Genomic DNA, 20,400 nt, shown 5'->3' with positions numbered 1-20,400 from the left:
CCCTGGTACTCTGCATGTTTTATTCCCAAGACAAGAGAAAAGAGGTGGAAACAAAACTGTTCTCAATACAAATCTGATCAGCCCCTTCAGTTTCTTTGTTATGATAATTGGTAATTACAGGGGGGAAAAAAAAATCTTCATTTAACATGAAGATTGCTTCAAATGTCTTCCCTACACATGATCTATCACAGCCCACCTATGGATGACATGTGCACTGAAGGTTAGACCAGGTCACATGAACTCTCTGAGCAGCTACCAGCCACTGCTCTCTGCTCCCCCATTCCCCAGCAGCTAGGGAAGCAACTGGGGCAGTACCAAGATCTGGATATTTGAAATGGGCTCCAACATGAGGCAGCTGTTTGAGATACTTACTACATTTCCTTCCCTGTTTAGCCAAGTGGATGGAAATTTGCATGGTGCCAGTGAAGCCATCAGGAAAGCTTTGGGCCAAAATCAGAAGCTTAAAGAGGATTAACCCCGTTCTGAGAAGAGTCACTGCCTAGTCATCCTCTGATTGGGCCAGACAAATCCTTGCTCCCTGAGGATGACTGTGGCTACAGACATCTGGTGCTGGGTCACTGCACACCTACCCTCATGAACTGAACCTTTCCAGAAAAAGCCTACCCAGCTTCGTGCCCATCTGCTGCACTACACCGGGATGCATCCCAAGTGATGACAGGTGAGTCCTATCCTTCAAAGCCAGCCTTCTGTGCATGTCACAGAATCACAGAGTCACAGAGCCACAGAATCACAGAGTCACAGAGTCACAGAATCACAGAATCACGGAATCACAGAATCATGGAATCACAGAATCATCTGAGTTGGAAGGGACCCACAAGGATCATTGATTCCAATGCTTAAGTGAATGGCCAGAACAGGGATCAAACCCGCAATCTTGGTGTTATTAGAAACCCTAAAAAGCACTCAGTTTCCAAGGACCAGTTTTTGGCCAGCATTAGGTTATGGCACTCACACTAACCACCAGATTCAGACTTGGATTTCATAACCAGTTTCTGTTTACATCCTGGCTTGAACCCTTGGTCTGAGTTGCGAGGTTCACTGTGAGCTTCCTGTCATTGCCCCAGCCTGGAGGTGAGTTTTCCTGGCAGTCTCTGGTACATAAGCTTTGCTCCCAGCAATGTGGGGGAACTGCTCTGACGAGTCCTCAGGGGCTCTGGAGGCAGTGATGGGAAATGGCAAAGGTCTGACTAAGGACAGTTAGACCTATTTCCCCGGCTGCTTGAAGATCTGATTGCCTTCCTGGCCGTGTCCCCTTGCCTACACACAAGCAGTGTGAGGGTCTGCACACACACACACACAAGAGCGGTCTTTCCGACTTCAGAGTTCTGCTATGCACAACTTGCACTTATTTATTATTTTTCCTGAAGCAAACATGTGATGTCTGTAGGGATAGGGAGATTAGACTTGGATAAATTAGATGGAGTATCAGGAAATTTTCACAGCAGAGGGAAACATTTTTAACTAGTCCTGGAAAAAGGGTAAAATATTAATATTTCAGAAAAGTATTTGCTAACACTGTTGAAAGGAGTTGCAGTTTGATTCAAAGAGTAGCCTTGCCTCTTTGCTTCCTTCTGAATGCTTTTGGGAGCTTGCTTTCTAATCTTGACTAGATACATGTGCTTATGTATGCCTATTTTATACTGCTGTGCTCTTGTGGATTTTACTGAAGTATTATAAAAAAAATGAAACAGAAAAACCCATTGATGTGAAAGAAATTTCCAGCTGAATCTAGGTGCTTGACAGTGTGTACAGGTGTGCTAAAATAAATACACAGCCTATCAGAAAATGTAAAACATGCATTCATGCACAGTCTATTGTACACTGCAAACAAATCTGCCCACAGGTAGTGAGTGAAAAATGTTGGTGACTACTGAACCTCAAACCTCAAATATATTCCACTGTTATTCAGGGAATGTGTGAACTCAAATGTAGTCATAGATTCTACAGTACAATTTTATGGGACATTGTCTTTATCAATAACACCTTTAAATGTAAAGGTGGAAGGAATTGACTGTGTGTATTCAGGAAAAAATACCTAGCAATCATGCCACACCAATGGGAGACACTATTGTTTGGAACAAAGCAAAATCAGCTTCAAACCTTGCTTCCATTAAGAAGCTGAGCAGTATTGTATATAGATAATGCAAGAAGAGCTGACAAAATCTGTTGTTGTCTGGGCTTTCTGGCTTGCAGCAAGAGCTTCTTTGTCGTTTATTGGTAATTTCTCAGTGTAATGGAGTTAAACTGGAATTGCATTGGTGTTATCACTAACGATTTTCAATATGGTTTCCTTTATGAGACTTTTAGAGAGTTGCTTTGGTGTTCCTATTATTTCTTTCCTTTATTGTACAGCCAGTTGCAGGATTGCCCTCTCTCACTATAGATTTTGTATATGCCATGTTTGTATAATATTTCATCAGAACAAAGTAATGACTTGTGGTAAAGGAACTCATATGTGAACTTCTTCGAATGTGCACTGCCCATGAAAACATACCCTCTACATTAAAAATAATGTTTATCCCACAGAACCACAGCAGTTTTAAACTCTGAGTCACACGTTCCCCATTTTTTTAGCTTTTGGCTATTTGAGCCCCAGATCAGAGAAACCACCACCTGTAAACCCGAGAGTTGACTCCCTTGGCACTGAACTGCCAAGGTTTTTGCTGGAGGCAAGGCATCCACTGTGGATGGGGAGCTCCCAAGAAGGACATGAGTATTTTCCACAGAAATAAACCTTAGATCTTCCAGCTGCAGTTAGGAAATCAGGAGGGGTGTGCAAGTAATCTCCAACCAGTTTTCCTTGGGAACCTCATTTTCATGTCTATGTCTCCTCCCTCTGTCCAGGGCTGTACCTGATACCCTGTCATTCCTGTATTTTTTCAAAATATCAAGAACTCAGCCCTCTGAAGGGGCAGGTAGCTATTGCCCTGCCTGCAGAGGTCCAGAGATGCTGGGCAGGCACCTCTGCCTGTGCCCATCAGCTCACAGGAATGCTGGCAGCAGCTCCGGGGAGTTTGGAATGCAATGTGTGCCCTCGTGCTTCTCTCCAAATATTCCCTGCTGGCCTTACAGCAGCCCCATTTCTGTGCCTTTCCTCCCTAGATTTGCCTATTGCAACACGATCCCAGTGGGCCTTGGCCGTGTTTTCTGTGCAAAGCTTTATGATGTTTTTAAGGTACAAACAAATGTCATGCATTAAATCATTACGTTTATAGACTCATTTAGTGCGAAATCACATTCACACTTCATTTACCAGATCCCAATGCTCCAGAGAAATCAGGCTCATTTGTTCCTAACCAGGCAGATAAAACTGAGAACAGCAACAGAGAACAGCTGCGAGGGGTTATCCAGGTGTATCTTAAAGCCAGTTTACAGGTCAATAAATACAGGTATATTCATTTTAGCTGTATCCAGAGGCCACACAGAGATGAGTTCATGATTGCAGACCATAAAGCTTTCTAATGTTGTTCAAGAAGGGTAACACTGGAATCGATGCTTCTGCCCACGGTGAAGATGTGGTGTAATGAATGTCAGAAGAGAGCCACTGCCTTTGCTCAGAGACAGCTCACACTTTCTAAGTGGCTTCTGAACAGGTGAAGTAAACCAGCTCATGCCAATGAGAGCAGTTAATACACACAATAATATTCATTTAGCTTGGGAGACTGGGACTGGAGGTGAACAAAGCAACAGCAGAGTTTGCTGGGAACCTGAATATCTTTTACAAGGACAATCTTGCCATTTTATACAAGGGGGAAAATCCTTCTAAACTGGAACCAGGATATAAAAAAATTCAAATTTTGCATTACCCAGAATTTCTGGGAAATGTTGACTTGGTACTTAATAATTTTCTCACGAGTCATGTGTGAACAATTTATTTCAACATGATAAAGACCCTTCTCTTTCTTTACATTTGTGGTTAGTTTCATTTACAGCTATGCCATATGAAATGTAATGTAAATTCCCATAAATCATTCAATGAGAATCTCTTCTGCCTCGACATTGTGACTTGTTGCAAACAGTGTCTACATAAGAAATCATCACATTCCCAAAGGCTGTATAGCAGGAGTTACACTTGGGGCTTTCTTTGTAGTTTATAGTCAAAAAGGAATCCTGCACTTGTTAGATTGCAGTTTGGAGGGTCATATTATTTCTCTGTTGGAGCACATCTTGGGAGAGATAGGAAAGACTTATTGGAATACCCTCCGTCCTCTTCATTTTCATCAGCATTAATTTGCAGCTTCCTTGGTCCCTCTTGCTTCCATATTTTCTCTTTAATGAGCATGGAGAGAACTGGTCTGTTATGAAATACCAGTAAGCCACCGATGAAAGTATATCAATACGAATAGTTTTAAGCAAGACAGCAAGAAAAGTTCTACTCCCACACTTCCCATACCTTTTAGTCATAAGAAATTTGACAGCACTGTCACTGGAACTGAAACTTGTTTCTGTGAGATGAATGAGGCCAGGCTGTACATCGGGCTGGCATATCCCAATATATAAAACATGGCCAAAACGACCAACAAAATCATTCCTGCCACACAGCTTACAAAATCTGGGTCTCTGCTGGAAGGGCACCACTAGTGAGGTGCATCAGAAAACATCTCAGCAAATGTGTTCGCTATGCAGAATTCAATGTATTTCCCATTCAATTTATTTAAAATGCCTCACAATGGATACTAGTACATTATAAAAATATGTTTTATTTTTATTTCTTTATACAAATATATTTTTATATCTGTGTTTATAGAAATAAAATTTAGAGCAATTTCGACAATAATTCACTGCATTTTTGCCCTTCATCCCTTTAAGTTTAGATCCATGAATCTGCTGGGATTTCTCTGAGTTTACCTTGAGTTAGTTGCCTAACATGGGGCTGGGAAGCTGTTTGAGATGTTCTGTGCTCTCCCACCTGGCTTCCAGCGGCTGCCCCAGGGACCTGCCAGTGTTGTGCAAAGTTCTCTGCAACCTGAGGGTGCCCACAATGGCACTGCACACCTGAAGAGCTGGATGCCAGTTTGAAACCCTTTCACTAAGGGAAATAACGGAGGGAGAGAAGCCTGAGACGCTGACTTGGAAATTCCTGTTTCTAATTTCTGCTGCCTACCTTGCTGCTCTTGCAGCCTGGCGGCTTCTTTTAAAGAGCTGCTGCAGAATGGATTTGCTTTTTCCCTCTGATTACACTGCTGTTAGAGCCGCCTGGCAGGAGCTGCAGCCCTTCTGTTTCCTGACTGAGTGTGGGGTTGGATTAAGTGAGGCTCCCCGTGGGAATGGCTTCTACGTGTTCTTGGTTCCTTTCCCAGCCTGGTTTCTCTCCATGCTGCAGACACTAAGATCCAGGTGCTGAGGGGTGGAATTATGTGCAGTGCACCCCTGCAGAGCAGGATTTAGGATGTTTAATGGGGGCAAAGAGCCTCGTCTCTCCAGCTCACCAGCAGCAGTGTTGCCTGGGCAGGAAATGTTGTTCTGGTTGCCCAGAGCCCACCAGTCAGGATGAATCCCCCTAACCCATCTCCAGCACCTTGTTTTTTTCACTTGTCTCTCTTCCCATTTGCTACTCAGGCGAAGCTGCATTTTGTTAATTTAATTTGAGAAAGCCTAATGCTTTGGAAACACTTGTGTGCCAGAAGGACATGGCCCTTTCTGCTTACATGAGGAAATTAGCACTGGCTCAGGCGGGAAGGACCTCGCAAACACTTTGGGGACAGAAATGGAGGTGCATGAACCACGGGACTTGTCAAACTGGTTATAACCTCTGCTCCCACATCTGCCATTTCCTGAGTCCAGTGATGAGGCATCCCAGTGATTTCCAAACAGGAAAATGCATCTTAGCCTCCTCAGAAGGGGATTATTTTGTGCCCTGAAACATGAAACCTTAATTCCTCCTACAACCACATTTCATTTCTGTGAACAGTTGAGCCTTCTTCGATATTTTTTGAACCTGGAAAAAAAGGAGAATTATTAGAAGTAAAATATGTTATTAAATGAGAGCTGACATGTGTCAGGCTTATTGATGGGAACTTGCATAAAATGTGATATTACTTCATTCCTACCTTAATTGAAGATATTTTCAGCCTAAGTGATGTGTAACTGCTCGGTGATTTAGCTCTCTTTTATGAATAATTATATTACATGTATTCTCTCTGGGTATTTCCATTGATACATAGGATAAGTGTCTCTCAGAATAGCCTGTAAAGGGGTCAGGCAGATCTCACTTCATTGAATCCCTTTGAAAATAGCATATTTTTGCCTTCTTAAAATCAATGGTTAAATTAATAAACACAATGAGAAACCTTTCAAATGAGAGGAATATTCCCTCTGCTTATGATCTAATTCCCTGGACACCCACTTACTAAAGATTTGACAGGAGTAACATGAAGCTACAGCATTCACTATGTGGTTCATTTTTTATCAAACAAGACAGAAAGAATGAAGCCTTGTCTGTGTTTGAAAGCTGTATCATGTTTCTGCCATTTCTTTAGGCATTCTTACAGAAACCTTTCAGTTCTCCCTTTCTCATCTTCTGCAGGCTATTGTATTAGCAACATCTTTACAGTGATTAACAATATAATGGTGATTTTTGCATGAAGCATAGGAAGAGCCTCATTCTTACCTGTGTACTCATGAAATAGCCAATTTCAAACCAAGATGAGAACAGAAATAATTATAAACACTTCAGAAAATAAAGAAATCTTGAAGAGCTATATTTAATATTAAACACCACACAGAAAATTTCCCAGGCAACAGGCCAAGCTGAGATTAACTGGATCTTCTTTAAGAGGTGTTTGTAATGCAAATTTAAAACCAAATAACAAAAAACACTTTGACAAACCTTTACATCATGGCCATAATCTGCACCTAGACCCAATAAAATAATAGGAAAGCTGCCAGCATCCAAACCAGGAGTATGAACATGCCGTATTCTGCAGCTCACTGATAGCAGCTGGAGAGCTGAATCTAACAGCACCACTTCAAAGCTTTCCTAGGAAATAATTGAACACTTAATGATTTTAAAGTTCCAAGATAGGTCTAATGCCAAGTAGTTATTTAAATTAATTTACCTAGCAAATGATCAACACATATGTCTGGAGGATGCTTACCTCTGTGTGTGTTTGCAGCTCTGCTACGGTGATAAGTAGAACAAGAAATGCAGTGGGACATGGATCCTGTCCCAGGACCCTGGGGTAATCTGCATAGGAAGCTGATTCTGGATGAGGTGAAAATCCACCTCTCAGACCACAGCGTTCCTTTGATACCATTTATTTGCTGCCAACTGGGTCTGCTTCCAAGGCAAACTTTGGAGGGTATCTTTCAAAATGCCACAGAAGACTCAGACTTGCCTGCAGCAAAGAAGCAATGGCTTTTGTTTAAGGCATTTCTGTGTGATGTTGGTGTTTCAGTACCAGCTAAATTGGCTTCTGTCAGCTTTAAGTAAAGAGAAGGAGGTCAACCAGAAAAGCCAGGATAGGACAAGTACAGGAACTTCCCTCTCTGTCCCATTTCTCAGAGTGCTGAGGGGCTGATGACAAGGCAGCACACATTTAACACAAAAACAATGCTATTCCACACCACTTCTACTTGAAATGTGGCCTTCATCACCATGGTATGTGCACCTGCATTACCTGAGGCCAAGGCTGTCATGTGCTTCCCTTGTTTCTGCTCACTTGCCATGTCCCAGGCAAACTTCATTTGCACCACCTCTAGGTGTCTGCACTGCATTTGGCATGATTCCTCACCTTTGCTCATCATCTCTTTTGGTTCCAAGACTTGCTGTAACCTTGTCTGCCCTTCCACAGGTCAAGCTAGAAATAGGCTGAAGGGTTACTGCGAAGTTGCTCATAGGGCCAAGGGCAAAGTAGAACTTGCCTTGTGGATAAATAGGAATTTTCAACTCTAATTTTCTGAATTAAAATACGTGGCCTCAAAAGGCTGTAAGATAAGTTAGTGAAAAGCGCTCTGTGGAAAAATGTTTAAGAGTCTTACAGCATGAAAAGGGAAAAGAGAAACTCCAACCAGCCTGGTCTTGCAAAGGGTTTAATCCTTCTTTATAAATTAGCCTCTTTGTACCGATGAAACATGTTTGATCAGATTCCAAATCATGGTAGTGATTTGTGCCAGCTGGGAAGCTGAAGAGTAGAGGAATGTTGGATATTTAAATATTTTACCAGCCCTTCATCTGGGTTAATATTTTATTAGCAGCAAATATGCCTTTCTGCTAAGGAGTCTAAAACTAGTGCTCACCCATGCTGAGGTATGGGTACCTTTGCCTTGCACAAAGAGTTGAGGCAACAATAGGTGTCACTAATTTCTCTTTCCTAACCGTGCACCAAATGCATCCATACCGATGAGCGTTTGCACTCTCTGTGCCTTGATTTGCAAGCCTGAGTCTCACAGTTCAGCTTTTTTTCCATTCACATTGCATTCTGCAGTATGTACCAGCCAATGTGTGGCTGCATCATCCAAACCATACCAGGTCCCTGAGTCAGTGTCTGATCAGGATGGCAGCTAGCAGGTCAGTAGGACAGAAAGGATTACAACATTATCTATAAAAACTGCTCGAACCTAGTTCTGATAAAGTGGTTGCCAGTGGGACAGGCCTGCCCATGACCTGTCTTCCTGTCACTCCCCAGCAAATGTTTCATGGTTGGGACTATTGGCCTCTCCTTCTGCAGTCAGCTGTGGCAAGAACACCACCAGGCCTCTGACAAGAGCAGGCATGGATATTGCCATACAACCAGACCTAGGATCTTGGAAGATGGTTAGTTCAGTGCTCAGAGTGCAATAGGTAGAGCAGGATGCAGGAGTAGACTCTGCTCTGTGCTGCTACCTGATCCAGCCATGAGCAGCCATAGAAAAATCTGTGTAGACAATTATTTAAATAAAACCCAAGGCAGTTTCTCTGAGCAGCTGCCTCTGGAAAGGGTATCAGTGAAGTGGCAGCATAAAGGTGAGCTGGTGGCTGGGAGCATGGGGAAGCTGAATTACAATTAAACCATCCACATGAAAAACTGATAAATTGAAGTATTGATATATTAAACTCTGTTGAAATTTACCTTATTTTGTAACGCTACTAAGTCCTCAAACTTATTTTTTATGCATATTGAGCTAAAAAGTTACTCCCGGTCTTGCTGGTTGGTCAACTCATAATAGACTATTTATTCTGCAAAAATACTAAAACTATTTTCTCCCAGTATTTTGGTTGAGTTATTGTGCCAAGGAATACCTGGAATTCTCATTAAATTTAGTATTTGTGGAGATGATGGTAGTGACTAGGACCACCCTGCCTTGTATTCTTCCTCCATTCTTTCATACTATATGTCCTACCAAATTAATTTAAAAATTGGGGAGCCCTCCAGTGGCTAAAATTATAGAGCCTAAATTACCAGTGTATTAAAGAGGTATCCAAACATTTGATGGTGTCATCCAACTTCACAAAAATCCATATAATTTTAATATAGAACTTTACAAAGTGTTATCTTTCTACTGAAGACACAATTTTTGAAAGGTCAATCCAGTTAATTACCTGTGGAGATACTTGAGGAAAAATTACTCTAAATGTTTTTTTTTTAGAAAATACGCACAAATGTAACATGTAAAATATCAACTTTGAGCTCTTAGAGATTTCCTTTTAAAGATAAATGTCAGGAATTTAAAAATGTTCTGCATTCAATAATACAATTGTTCTCCTACTCCTAAGACTCTTACTTGGTATTCTGCTTTCATTTAAAAAAAAAAACCAAAACAAGACAACCATCCTCTATGTGTGTTGGAAATCACGACTCTTGACTCTTTGACAATGTCTATATTGATTCCTTAAAAGTCTGTATATTGCAGGTTTATCCAGAAAATGTGCTAACATGGTGTTCTCTTAAAAGAAGAGAGAGAAGTAACCCAGGTTTGCAGCCCAGCTGAGGTAAAGAAAAAGTGTTGAACGACTCTGCTCTGGATCCTCCTTGATCTCACTTCTAAAATGCTCATTGATTTCCACGAGAAGAGATTTGGACTAAAAATCCATGGGGAGATGTTGCAAAGAAAAAAAATCTTTTGTCCTTAAGGCAATAACTATCTCTTACTTCGGATTTCTGTTAGATCATGGAACTAAGCACAGACAGAACATAAGTAAGACTCCTATAAATGAGAAAATTTGGTACAATTTAATATCTCATTGCAATAAATTGGAAACCCAATGCAAAGCCCATTTAAGTCAAAAGCTCTCTGCTCGGGCTCTTGGAGAAGGATAAATGGGTCAAACTTAGAAAACTTCTAACTCTCCCTTTGAGCTGGGAGGCAATCTTTGCACGGGAGGTGACTGCTGAGCTGCTGGCTGGCTTTGCCACTGAGTGGGGTGGTGATACCCAGCCCAAAGCCTGAGCTCCCAGTCATTTATGGCTTGTTGGCAGCCATGAAGCAGAGCCAGTCTGGTCACTAGCCCGGAAAGAGACTCCTGCCCTCTAATTAGCTGTGAACTGACGTCGCTGACCTGAAAGACCTCACAGTTTGTTTTTTTCTCCCTTCCCTCAAATATTGCAACAGGTCTCTGTCACCCTGCATACTGCTGCACAGCCGACAGGTGATCGCAGCGCTTTGTAGGCAGTCTGAGCCAATGTCCCAGAGCCTGTACAGTGTCTCTGTAACCCAGTGACTAGCCCAGCTTTGCAGCCCAGCTCTTGACACAGAGGTAAACAAAAAATGTTGAGGGACTCTGCTCTGGATCCTCCTTGATCTCACTTCTAAAGTGCTCATTGGTTTCCATGAGAAGAGATTTGCACTAAAAATCTGTTGGGTGTCACAGGAGGACAGTTCCATCACACAGGCTTATCTCAGGGTACAGTCCCTGACCTTGGCAGTGCTGGGCTGCAGGGAATGACAGCCACTGTGAGAAAGTTGGAGCATCAGCTTCAGCCTGATGGAAACCTCCTGCTTCCCAAGGATGAGGATGGCCAAATTCTGCACTGTACTGTGACCACTGCCCTGGAAGCGTTGGCTGCTGCTGTTGGTGAAGGACAATCTCAAAGCCCCATCCTGACTGGCACAGCACTACAAGTCCAAGAGAAGAAGGTGCACAGTGCAGCCATCCATAATCTGCAGAAGCATAAAAATAGCATGGGGTGCCTACAAATTGAAAACGGTCTGTGTCAAGAGCTGTCAAAAGCTGTGGTTGCCACAGGGATAATTGGTTTGTGCCAGCTGTAGTTGATGGGTACCAAGCTGATGAAAGGAGACAGGATAATATGCCTTCTGTTGTTTAATTAAGGATTTTCTAAATCTGTATAAACTGAATGCTCTGGATGTTGAAAACCACCCAAATGCACCCCAATATTTGTAGCAATGACAGAATGCTGAGGAATCAGGGTTCCTCCTAAAAAGTGCATGCACTCAAAAAATGCAACCCCTGTGCAGGAACAGGCCATTTGGTGATGCTTTTGCCCTTTATTTCCCACCAAATTGCTCCCTTCAGATTAATGCTTTTCACAATCTTCCCTTATCACAGGGGTTGCAATCTTTACTTAATACCCTAAGGGAGGGACATCTTGGGTTATTTTGCACAGTGCAAGTGATTGAAATATGACAGCAAACCGTTAACATGATCCCAAAACTGCTGGCTCCTGGCCCAATACCTTTTCTACAGTTATTTCAAAGAAGGTGATTAATGGCATGTCAGAGAGCTGTTCTGTATACCAAACATTACTTGAAGGACTGTAAATAGATAAAACTGAACAATCAACAACTGTATACAAAAAGAAAGCCAGGTACCCGAAGGGTTCTGGGAATCTCAGTTGTGATTTCTACTTTTATTGTTGTAAATGGTAGGTATCAAGAGGAGATGAATAGCTCTCAAATTAAATTTGCAGCTAATCTCATAGTAGGTGGCAAAAACTCTATCATAGAGTCAGCAGCCTTATCTGGAGGATATAGTAATAAAATCCAACCTGAACAACACAAGCTAATACACCCAGAAGAAATGAAGAAACACATGTAGCTGTTTGATGGGGCTGGAGGTGTTTAGAAAGAAGCAATGCTGGGAAAGTGCTGGGTGAGATGATGTGCAGCAAAGCCATGAAACTGGCTGTAAGCTCCCAGCGTGGCATGGCAATTAGGCTGGGCAGTCTGGGCCACATGAAAAAGATGACATTCATTTCACAGGACTGGCATGCTGGGGGGAAAAAAAGATTACTGTTATGGCATCAAGTATTAAGCTTGAAAGTTGGTGATCTCAGAAGTGTTTATACTTCAAGCACCCCCCTCTCTGAATTCTCTCCCTGTTCCCAGCTTGCCCAGTTTTGTAAGGATCTGCTCCTGCAATCTACTCTGAACCATGAAGAGCAGGGGTGGCACAACCGTCCCCCCCTGCCAAAAATCACCGCTGGGGGCTGGTGAGTGTCCTGTAGCCCAGCTGTGCTCTGTTTCTCAGCTGCAGAAGTGGTGAGCATCTTCAGAAGAGTGACTAGTATTGGAAAAAAGTCGGGTCTCAGCAAGAGAGGTACTGCTGGAACTTCATAAATGTAATATTGCTCCACAAAGGGCACATCTGTCCTCACCCCAAAAATAAGAGGATGGGAAAAGATTCAAAGATAGGTTAACCAGGATATTCAGAAGTGTGGCATAGCTTTTACACCAGGAGCAGCCACAGAGACCAGAACTCTCCAGCCCAGGAAAGGGCATGTCCAGGGACTGATGTGCTCTAGGTCCACCAAGCATCACGGAAGGATGGGCAGGGAGTGACTGTTGGCTGTCCCACATGAGTTTGATGCCCCATCAGGATGCAGTGACACCAAAGACTGGTTAGGGCAGAACTGGCATAAAGAAACAGTTCTTCACAGAGACAGGGTAAAATATTCACATTGGACCAAAAACAATTCACAAACATCTACTACAGCATCTAAATACCAGAATAACTCTTCTGGATCAGGAGCTGCAAATTTTAAAAGGCAGGGAGATTATTCTGGGAAAACAGACCTAACATGTTCTTGCACTCTTGCTTGCATGTCCGCTATGACTGTGGGCAGAGACACAATACTGGGTCGAACTGGCAAATAATCTGGCTCAGTATGGCCACTCTGATGTCTCTGACAATGTGTATGTGCCACAGGTTTCTCTGTGTATTTCCTTTTGCCATAGCACAACAGTTGCACCAGGCCAACCCTGATGTCCCACTTCTCTTTGCATTTATTGTGGCAGTGGATATATGATCAGGCCACACATTTCTGTGCCTTCAGTAACCATGTCTGTCAATGGTCACTATCTTCTCCAAGGCAGGAAGGCAATAACAGAGAGGAGTATCTAAATTGGTGAAGAGGGGTTTTCAAAATCTTCCTGAAAAGTGGATTTTAAGTTCTACACTGAAGTCACTTTTAACACTTTCACGTCTCGTTTGTGGCACATTTGGCTGTAGTTCCCAAAGTCCCAGACTTTTCCAGGGCAAAGCAAACTACAGCTGGATCAGTCTTCAGGGATTTATCTACAATTTCCAGATGGTGAGTTGCTTCAGGTCCTAGACATTCATCCTTATCTTGAAGAGATGTCTCTTGCAGCAGCTCACCTTGTACCAACCCCCAAAACCCCCAGCCCCAAAGCAAACATACACTGTTTGACTGCATGCTGTTACCCTGGTCAGGGTCTCAGGTTAACACCACTTGCCTCTCCCAGGTCCAGTGGGCCTGGATCAACCCCTTGTTACCTTACAGGTAAAATTGGCAGCTCTCCAGCGTATGCACTGCACGTTCAGCTTCTCCATTTCTGCCCTGAAATACAATCCGGCTGCTCCTGAAGATTGTAAAAGTAATCAATAATAGGTTAAACTGCACATTTTCTCCAGGCACTGGGTCTCCTTACATGTAATAAGTGTTTATGAACTGAGAAAGGCATTCCAAATTTACAGAAATGCTTTGGTAATCCTAAAACTAGATTTTTGTGTGTGTGTGTGCCTGTATGCTCTGTGAAACCAATTTTATTGTGCTTAGGGGATAAATTTTTACTCACTAACACAGATTTGGATGGGTTTGCTTTTATCACATTTGAAAACAGGAGGCTAGTCTGCCCCCCACCCCCACCCCCCCACTTCTTACACTACTATTTCTTAATGATGTGCTTTTGTCAGTGAAGATGAGTTGGTAAAGACATGAGGATTACATTCAAATTCAGCTGTATTTGTAGCTCAAACATGCGGGAAATGAGATGAGGGGAGGAAGAGCTTATGCTAATCCGGACAAATGGAAGAGCTTGTTTTCACAAGGTTTATTTGAAGTCACATTAAATTCTGTTTGTAACAAGATGCATCTGCAAAACTGGGGCTGCCAAAATATATATGCTTACCTGTTGTTACACAAGTACTCTAGGGCTTTTAATGAACTGCCATGGAGACGCTTAAATTATGTGCTGCATATGCAAAGCACAATATAATTTATTAGACAACTAATTCACAAAAGCCCATCTTTTAATTCCTTCAGGTGGGCAACTGAAGGTAGAAAGACAGAAATGACCAGCTTGTGGCCCCACAGAAAACCTGTCCAGAGCTGGGTAACAGTATAGGAGTCTGGCATTACCCTCCCAAGCCTTAACTCCTCCCAGGGCTGTGGTGATCCTGTACCTTAGTGCCCCAAATGACTGATTAAACAGCATGGGCAGTGTGTCTCCCAGCTCCAAAGGAGAGACTGCTTTACAGAGGAAAACAATGCTTCCTGGGCAGCTAAATAATCATCCCTCTCTTTGAAAGGCAGTGTTGGCCCGCCTTCACACCACTGAAAATGTGCTCATGTGTCCCTTGGGCTTGGCTGTTTCTAGGAGATGGTGCTGGCTCCCTATGCCAACTGCTCTATCAGCCTTAGTCATAGCCCATCCCAGGTGAATGGGATAGCCATCAAGGAGGTGAAAGACACAGAGCCCCTCCACCCTGAGCCAAAGGTTTGACTTTTCAAGTGGTGAGGCTGGCCAGAGCAGTGTTTCTGCAAGTAGAATCGACTGGTTTAGGCTAATTTCATCCTTTGTGCACAAGGTAGAAGAAAACAGATAGAATAGAGGTACTAGAAGGAACTACCCTGCCAGGGTTTGGTGGGGTGTCACTCTTTAAATGGTGAGCTGCTTTCAGTCAAACTTCACAGATGCTGCCCAGATCTACAGAAAGAGGACATACCTTGCCTCTATCAACCTTTCCAGTTGGCCTAAAGAGCATTTCTGTGAAGAATCAGAGAGGGCAGAACAAGCTCACCAGCTTGTTTCATGGGTGGTTTCCACTGCTCCTTGGAAAGCCACTCTAGCACAAGACACCAAAATGACACTTTGCACGTGTCCCCCATGCAGCCATTCAAACTGCACCTGCCAAGTCCTTTTTTCTGAACAGAAAGTGTATCATCCTCTCCATCAACATGCACGTTATTGCTTCCCTAAGAAACAGAGACACATTTGGGATTTTTGGAAACTTTTTATTCACTTTTGTTTCTATTCCTCCCCATCACTCCTTTAAAACAGGTCTGATGCCCTACATTTGCAATGCTGAAGAAGGTGTTACGACATTTCCAATGTTCAATATTTTTGTTGAAACCATCTTGAGAAAATAATATTTAATTAAACACATTTACTATTTCTCATCTCTGTGTGATCTGTCTGATTTCCTAACTCCTTTAAATGATAAAAAACATTTGTCTGTTCATAGATGCTGGCCCAAAGCCCATCACACCCACAGGCTGTAGTTTTATGATATGAAATGTTTGCCTAATTCTACGTACCATGGAATTATAACCTTAGTTTAAGGAAGAAAAAAAAAATCTGTTACATAAGCAATCCCACCAGAACATGGAATTAAAGGACAAATTCCAATCTAGGCAACTCAGAGGAGTGGACATGTATTTACTCTCTGAGATTACCTTTTAGCAAGTGCTAAGATATCACAGTGAGAGGTGCTGTTATAAAATGAAAACAGATTGCTGGAGCTAAAGCTCAATCTCTCCAGAGAATACCAGAAAATACCTCTTCCTCTGCTTTCTAGCACTTGCTCTTAGCAGGTACGCTGCACAGCAAGGGGGCAAAAAAACCCCCAAAAAACCCCAAACAAACAGAAACCTAAACCAAAGCCCAAAGCCTCACAGCACTTTATTTTGCAAGAAGCAAAATGTTTTATGTAGATGTTAAATGACCCCAGCTCTTGATTTCAGTGAAAGCTAAACGTGCTTTGCTATGCCACCAGGCAAGGCAGGAGAAGGAGGAGGATGGCTCAGTACTTTCATCAAGAAGCTCTACACATGCCAGCTTTCTTCTCCTACGGATGGGATGAGACACAGGCAGTATTTCTTGGTGAGTTGTGCGTATTTCTGCAAATCACTTTCATCACGTTGCAGCAATTCCAACAGATAACATGACATTTTTCTCCCCTTTTGCATGACACCTTTCTCCCCTTTCTTTTATAAAGCACTCATTTGTGTCTTGTAGATTGAGGAATATAATCATCACTCAGTCACATGGCTCAGTACAACATTCTGTTTCCTACATCTAATCTAATACTTCTTGGTATCACTGCATCTACTTTGTATTTAGTGATACCACAACTGCTCACAAACAATAGATTAATTGTTTCTGTAGCTTTCCTTTCCCCAAAACTGACACAGCAACTTAATTTTGAATGCATCAGTATTTCCCAAACTTGCATTTTTCAGGGTTGTCACATTCTGCTTTTCAGCATGCCCTGACATGTTCCTGTTTTGATGATGCCGAGCAGCACAAGGGCCAGTCCCTTATCCCACATCTCTCTCCTCTGGGGAGTCACAGACCAGGTGCTCCTCTGCCTGTCCCACCAGCAAAGCCTGATCCAAGGGCAATGTCAAACTCCTGCCCAGGAATGTGCCACAAGAGCTGGATGTCTGCAACTGCTGCTCTCCAGGAAGGCACAGAGCCCTATTTATGCTGTTCCCCTTTGAATGGGATAAATAAATGTTCACTGAGGGCAAGAAAGAGCACAAGATTGAATTTGCCTCTGTACAGCCACGGTTAGGGGTGGTGAGTTTGTGCAGGGGGAGATGGGATCTGAGATGTGCTCAAGAAGAAGGGCATGGAGCACAGACCATCTCCTCTCCCCAGGGGAATGCTGAAACCAAACTGGCCTTGGGCTACCTGTGATCTCTTCTGTCTTCCAGTTGCTGTTTAGCAATGCCATGGAAGGATGGACAGCTCTTCCTGGAGAAGCATGAGTGCCCCAAGTTCCATCTCTCCCTGTCTTACTGCCTGCTGAGGTGAGAGACATTGGCCTAAGTTGTCTAAGCAGGTAGCAGCCTTTTGTCACCTGTATGATGAGCTGGCTACTGACATATAACACCAAAATACTTCAAAAATACCAAAGGGAGGAAAACACAAGAATTTTAAGCATCAGTTTCCAGGTGACAGCAAGGACTTGCACATTTTTAAGAGAGAAGTGGCTCCTGGTACTCTGCCCTGAGATGGACATGTTTAAGAGACAACCTACCCTCAATGTGTTCTTTGGACTGCTCACAAGCTCCTGTGTTGGCTTGCTGATTCCTCTGATGTCCTCCAGCTCCAGCACAGGTCACCAAGTCAACATGGGAAGTACCCTGCCTGGAGCTTGGATCTTTTTGAATATGAATGACCACAGCTGCCACTCAGAGAGTATCCTAAAGTAGAGAAGAGCAGCTGACCACATAGTGACAAGCACTGGTCATGGATCCTGAGTCCATGAGGGTGGCAGCCAACACAGACAGAATGCTGCCTGGCTTTGGGCCACTTGTGCTGCCTGTTTTCCAGCCTGTGGTGAGCACATCTGTGAGTGGAGGGCCCTGCCAGCAGCACAAGCAAGGCATAACACAGAAAGAGCCCATGAGCCATGCAATAGGATGTACTCTGCTGAAGGAGGAGATATCACTGTCTCAGGACTCTTCACCTTAGCCAGCCAGTCAGTGGTGGCTGCTTGGCCAGCAAGAAGCCAGGAGAGTGCTGCTGCTTTCTGGGAGAAGGGGGAGCCCAAGATTGCAGCCAGCCTGGGGTGAAGACCTGCCTTTGGCAAAAGTGTGCAGGCCAACGAGAAGCAGATCTAATTTAGCAGGTCTGGTGTCTGCCACCGAGCGTGCACTGCAAGATCAGGCATCTGTGTTCTGCCTTATGCTGCAGCTGGCCCCAGGGCTCCTCTCTCTGCTGGGCTCTGCTCGTGCTCCTCTATGCTTGTGCATGGCCTCCTTCACAAACCCTACCAAGAACATACACAGCTTATGCAGCAGGTAATCAACTTATTCCTGAGGACATGTGAATCAGCTTTTAGAAATGGCAGCAACATCTTTCACTTGTTTCTTTTATCTGCTTGAGTAGCTGAAAGAAATTAGCTATGCATGCTGCCTTAAGTCACTGATTAACTTCAAGAGAATCCATATTTTTGTCATCTGAGATTTGCAGGCAAAAGTAGTATTGCTAGTTAGATCAACTGGTACAATTTGAAAAGTAGCCAAAGTTTGGGACATATGGTTTCTTTTTTAGGTCTGGAGTGGAAGGAGCAGAACTAATACATTTCTTTGCAATACAAGTGAATCAAAACAGTTTCTTCTCTTGTTTTGACAAAACTTCATTATTTTTTTGCACCTGATTTTTACATCAAATAAATATCAGGGAAAAAAAACAACCCACAATGCTCTCAGTTTTCATTAGAAATGGAATAAACATAGTCAAAAGAAACATACTCAACTACAACTCATTTTGCAATGAAGATTATGTACTCGTGACAGAAAAAGTTCATGTTCCAGACTGGAATCAGTCAACGAAAACTCCTTGTTCAAAGAACATGCACTCATACACTCATAACTGTATTAAGACCTATTGAACTATTAAAATCCATTGGACTATTGAAATCAGAAGTGATACGTCAATAAGATCCAAATGACCTTTGAATGGCTCCCTTTTAAAAACAAAAGAAAACCTGGGGCTGTTACAGCGAAGTTCCCCCTTTCTTAGCTTGATTAACAATAATGATTGCAAACACTCATCTCCTTTGCATACTCTTCTTCATTGGCTTTTGCAAGGAGCAAAGCAAAAGTGACCAAGAATACTAACTCTGCATTCTGAAAGTTCAAGAGAAGTGTTACCAGGTACTCCAGGTTGAACTGTAAGGGCTCCAAGCAGCTCTGGAAGAGGGATCAGAAATGCAATTGATTCTCACCCACTGCTGTAAATTCATTGTTTCTCTCCTGTCAGTCACTGTCAGAGGTAGTGTAGGAGAATGACTGAGAAGCAGATGGCTCCATCTAATAAATTTTGCAGGCTCATTTTTAAACAAGTGAGGCAGTCAGCACTGACAGTGCTTCACAAAAACCCTTCTGCCTGTCCCAGTGTCAGCAGCAGCACTGAAAATGGGCTGCACATCCCTGCTGATTAGTCGGCTAGTCCTGCCAGGACCGGCAATAGCCTGTTTCTCAGTTCCCTCTGAGGTGGCACAAGTTTCTGTCTCACTAGCAGACGTCTCCTGGGGGTGGGGAGCTGAGTAGAAACCTGGTGGATGGAAAGAGGCAAGAATATATTCTTATATAAGGACGACATTTTTTACAAGGATTGTGGTGAAACACTGGAACAGGTTGCCCAGAGAGGTGGTAGGTAGCCCATCCCTGGAAACATTTAAAGCCAGGTTGTACCAGACTCTGAGAAACCTGATTTGCAAGTGTCCTTGCTCATTGAAGGGGGGTTGGATCAGGGGACTTTTAAAAGTCTGTTCCAACCCAAACTATTCTATAATTCTATGATGCTATGACTCTATGACTCTTCAAAGCACCAGCTTTCACTAACTTTGATGCTCACTGATACAATGATATGTAGGATTGTCAAGTCTTCTTCAGTAAGCACAAGCAAGGCAGACGAATTGGTAAATGGTGCTGGTGGTGGTTTTGTTATTCTCTCTAGGGCTCTTTTTTACTTCCTCACATCTCCAGCAGCTATTCTCATCACTAGGTCAGCTTGGCCCAAGCTAAATGCAGAATATGCCTCCAGTAGCTTTTCCAAGCAATGGTACTTTAGCATGTGTATACACTCACACATGCATTATCTGTGTAGGCAAGAATATTAGGCAGACCCTCTTTACAGATGCACCAAGCACCTTTTCTCTGAGAAGAGTGTAGCAAATCAATTCCTGTTGTCAGTACAATCCAAGGGGGAAAATATCGGTCTTCATGGATTCCTGTAAGTGAAATATTTAACATATTCTGAAGCCATAAGTTAGTTTTCTCACATTTCTCCCGTTTTGCGAAGAAAGTAGTAGTGCATGCATATTCATGAGTATATGAAATTGATGGGGAATAATTATGCTATTCCGGGGAGTAGTAAAAATGGTTACATTTTAGTCACTTTTAGCTTGAGAACCTCTGTGGAATAGTCACTCAAATGTTTAGAAAATAGATTCCTAAAAAA

At 42.9% G+C, this 20,400-nt stretch overlaps 1 long non-coding RNA gene across 1 annotated transcript; it reads left to right on the top strand.

Moving 5' to 3' along the window:
* The first annotated feature begins 228 nt into the window (after window positions 1-228).
* LOC148225352 (uncharacterized) lies at window positions 229-18,529 on the top strand. The gene is made up of 3 exons (XR_015806119.1): window positions 229-679; window positions 16,199-16,305; window positions 16,688-18,529. It is a non-coding gene; the product is annotated as an uncharacterized LOC148225352 (long non-coding RNA).
* The last annotated feature ends 1,871 nt before the right edge of the window (window positions 18,530-20,400 follow it).

Source organism: Sturnus vulgaris, chromosome 1 (genome assembly GCF_052056855.1).
Source record: "Sturnus vulgaris isolate bStuVul1 chromosome 1, bStuVul1.hap1, whole genome shotgun sequence".
NCBI classification, from domain to species: domain Eukaryota; kingdom Metazoa; phylum Chordata; class Aves; order Passeriformes; family Sturnidae; genus Sturnus; species Sturnus vulgaris.
The sequence above is the reverse complement of the archived record's forward strand: the minus strand, read 5'-3'. Positions and strand labels throughout refer to the sequence as shown.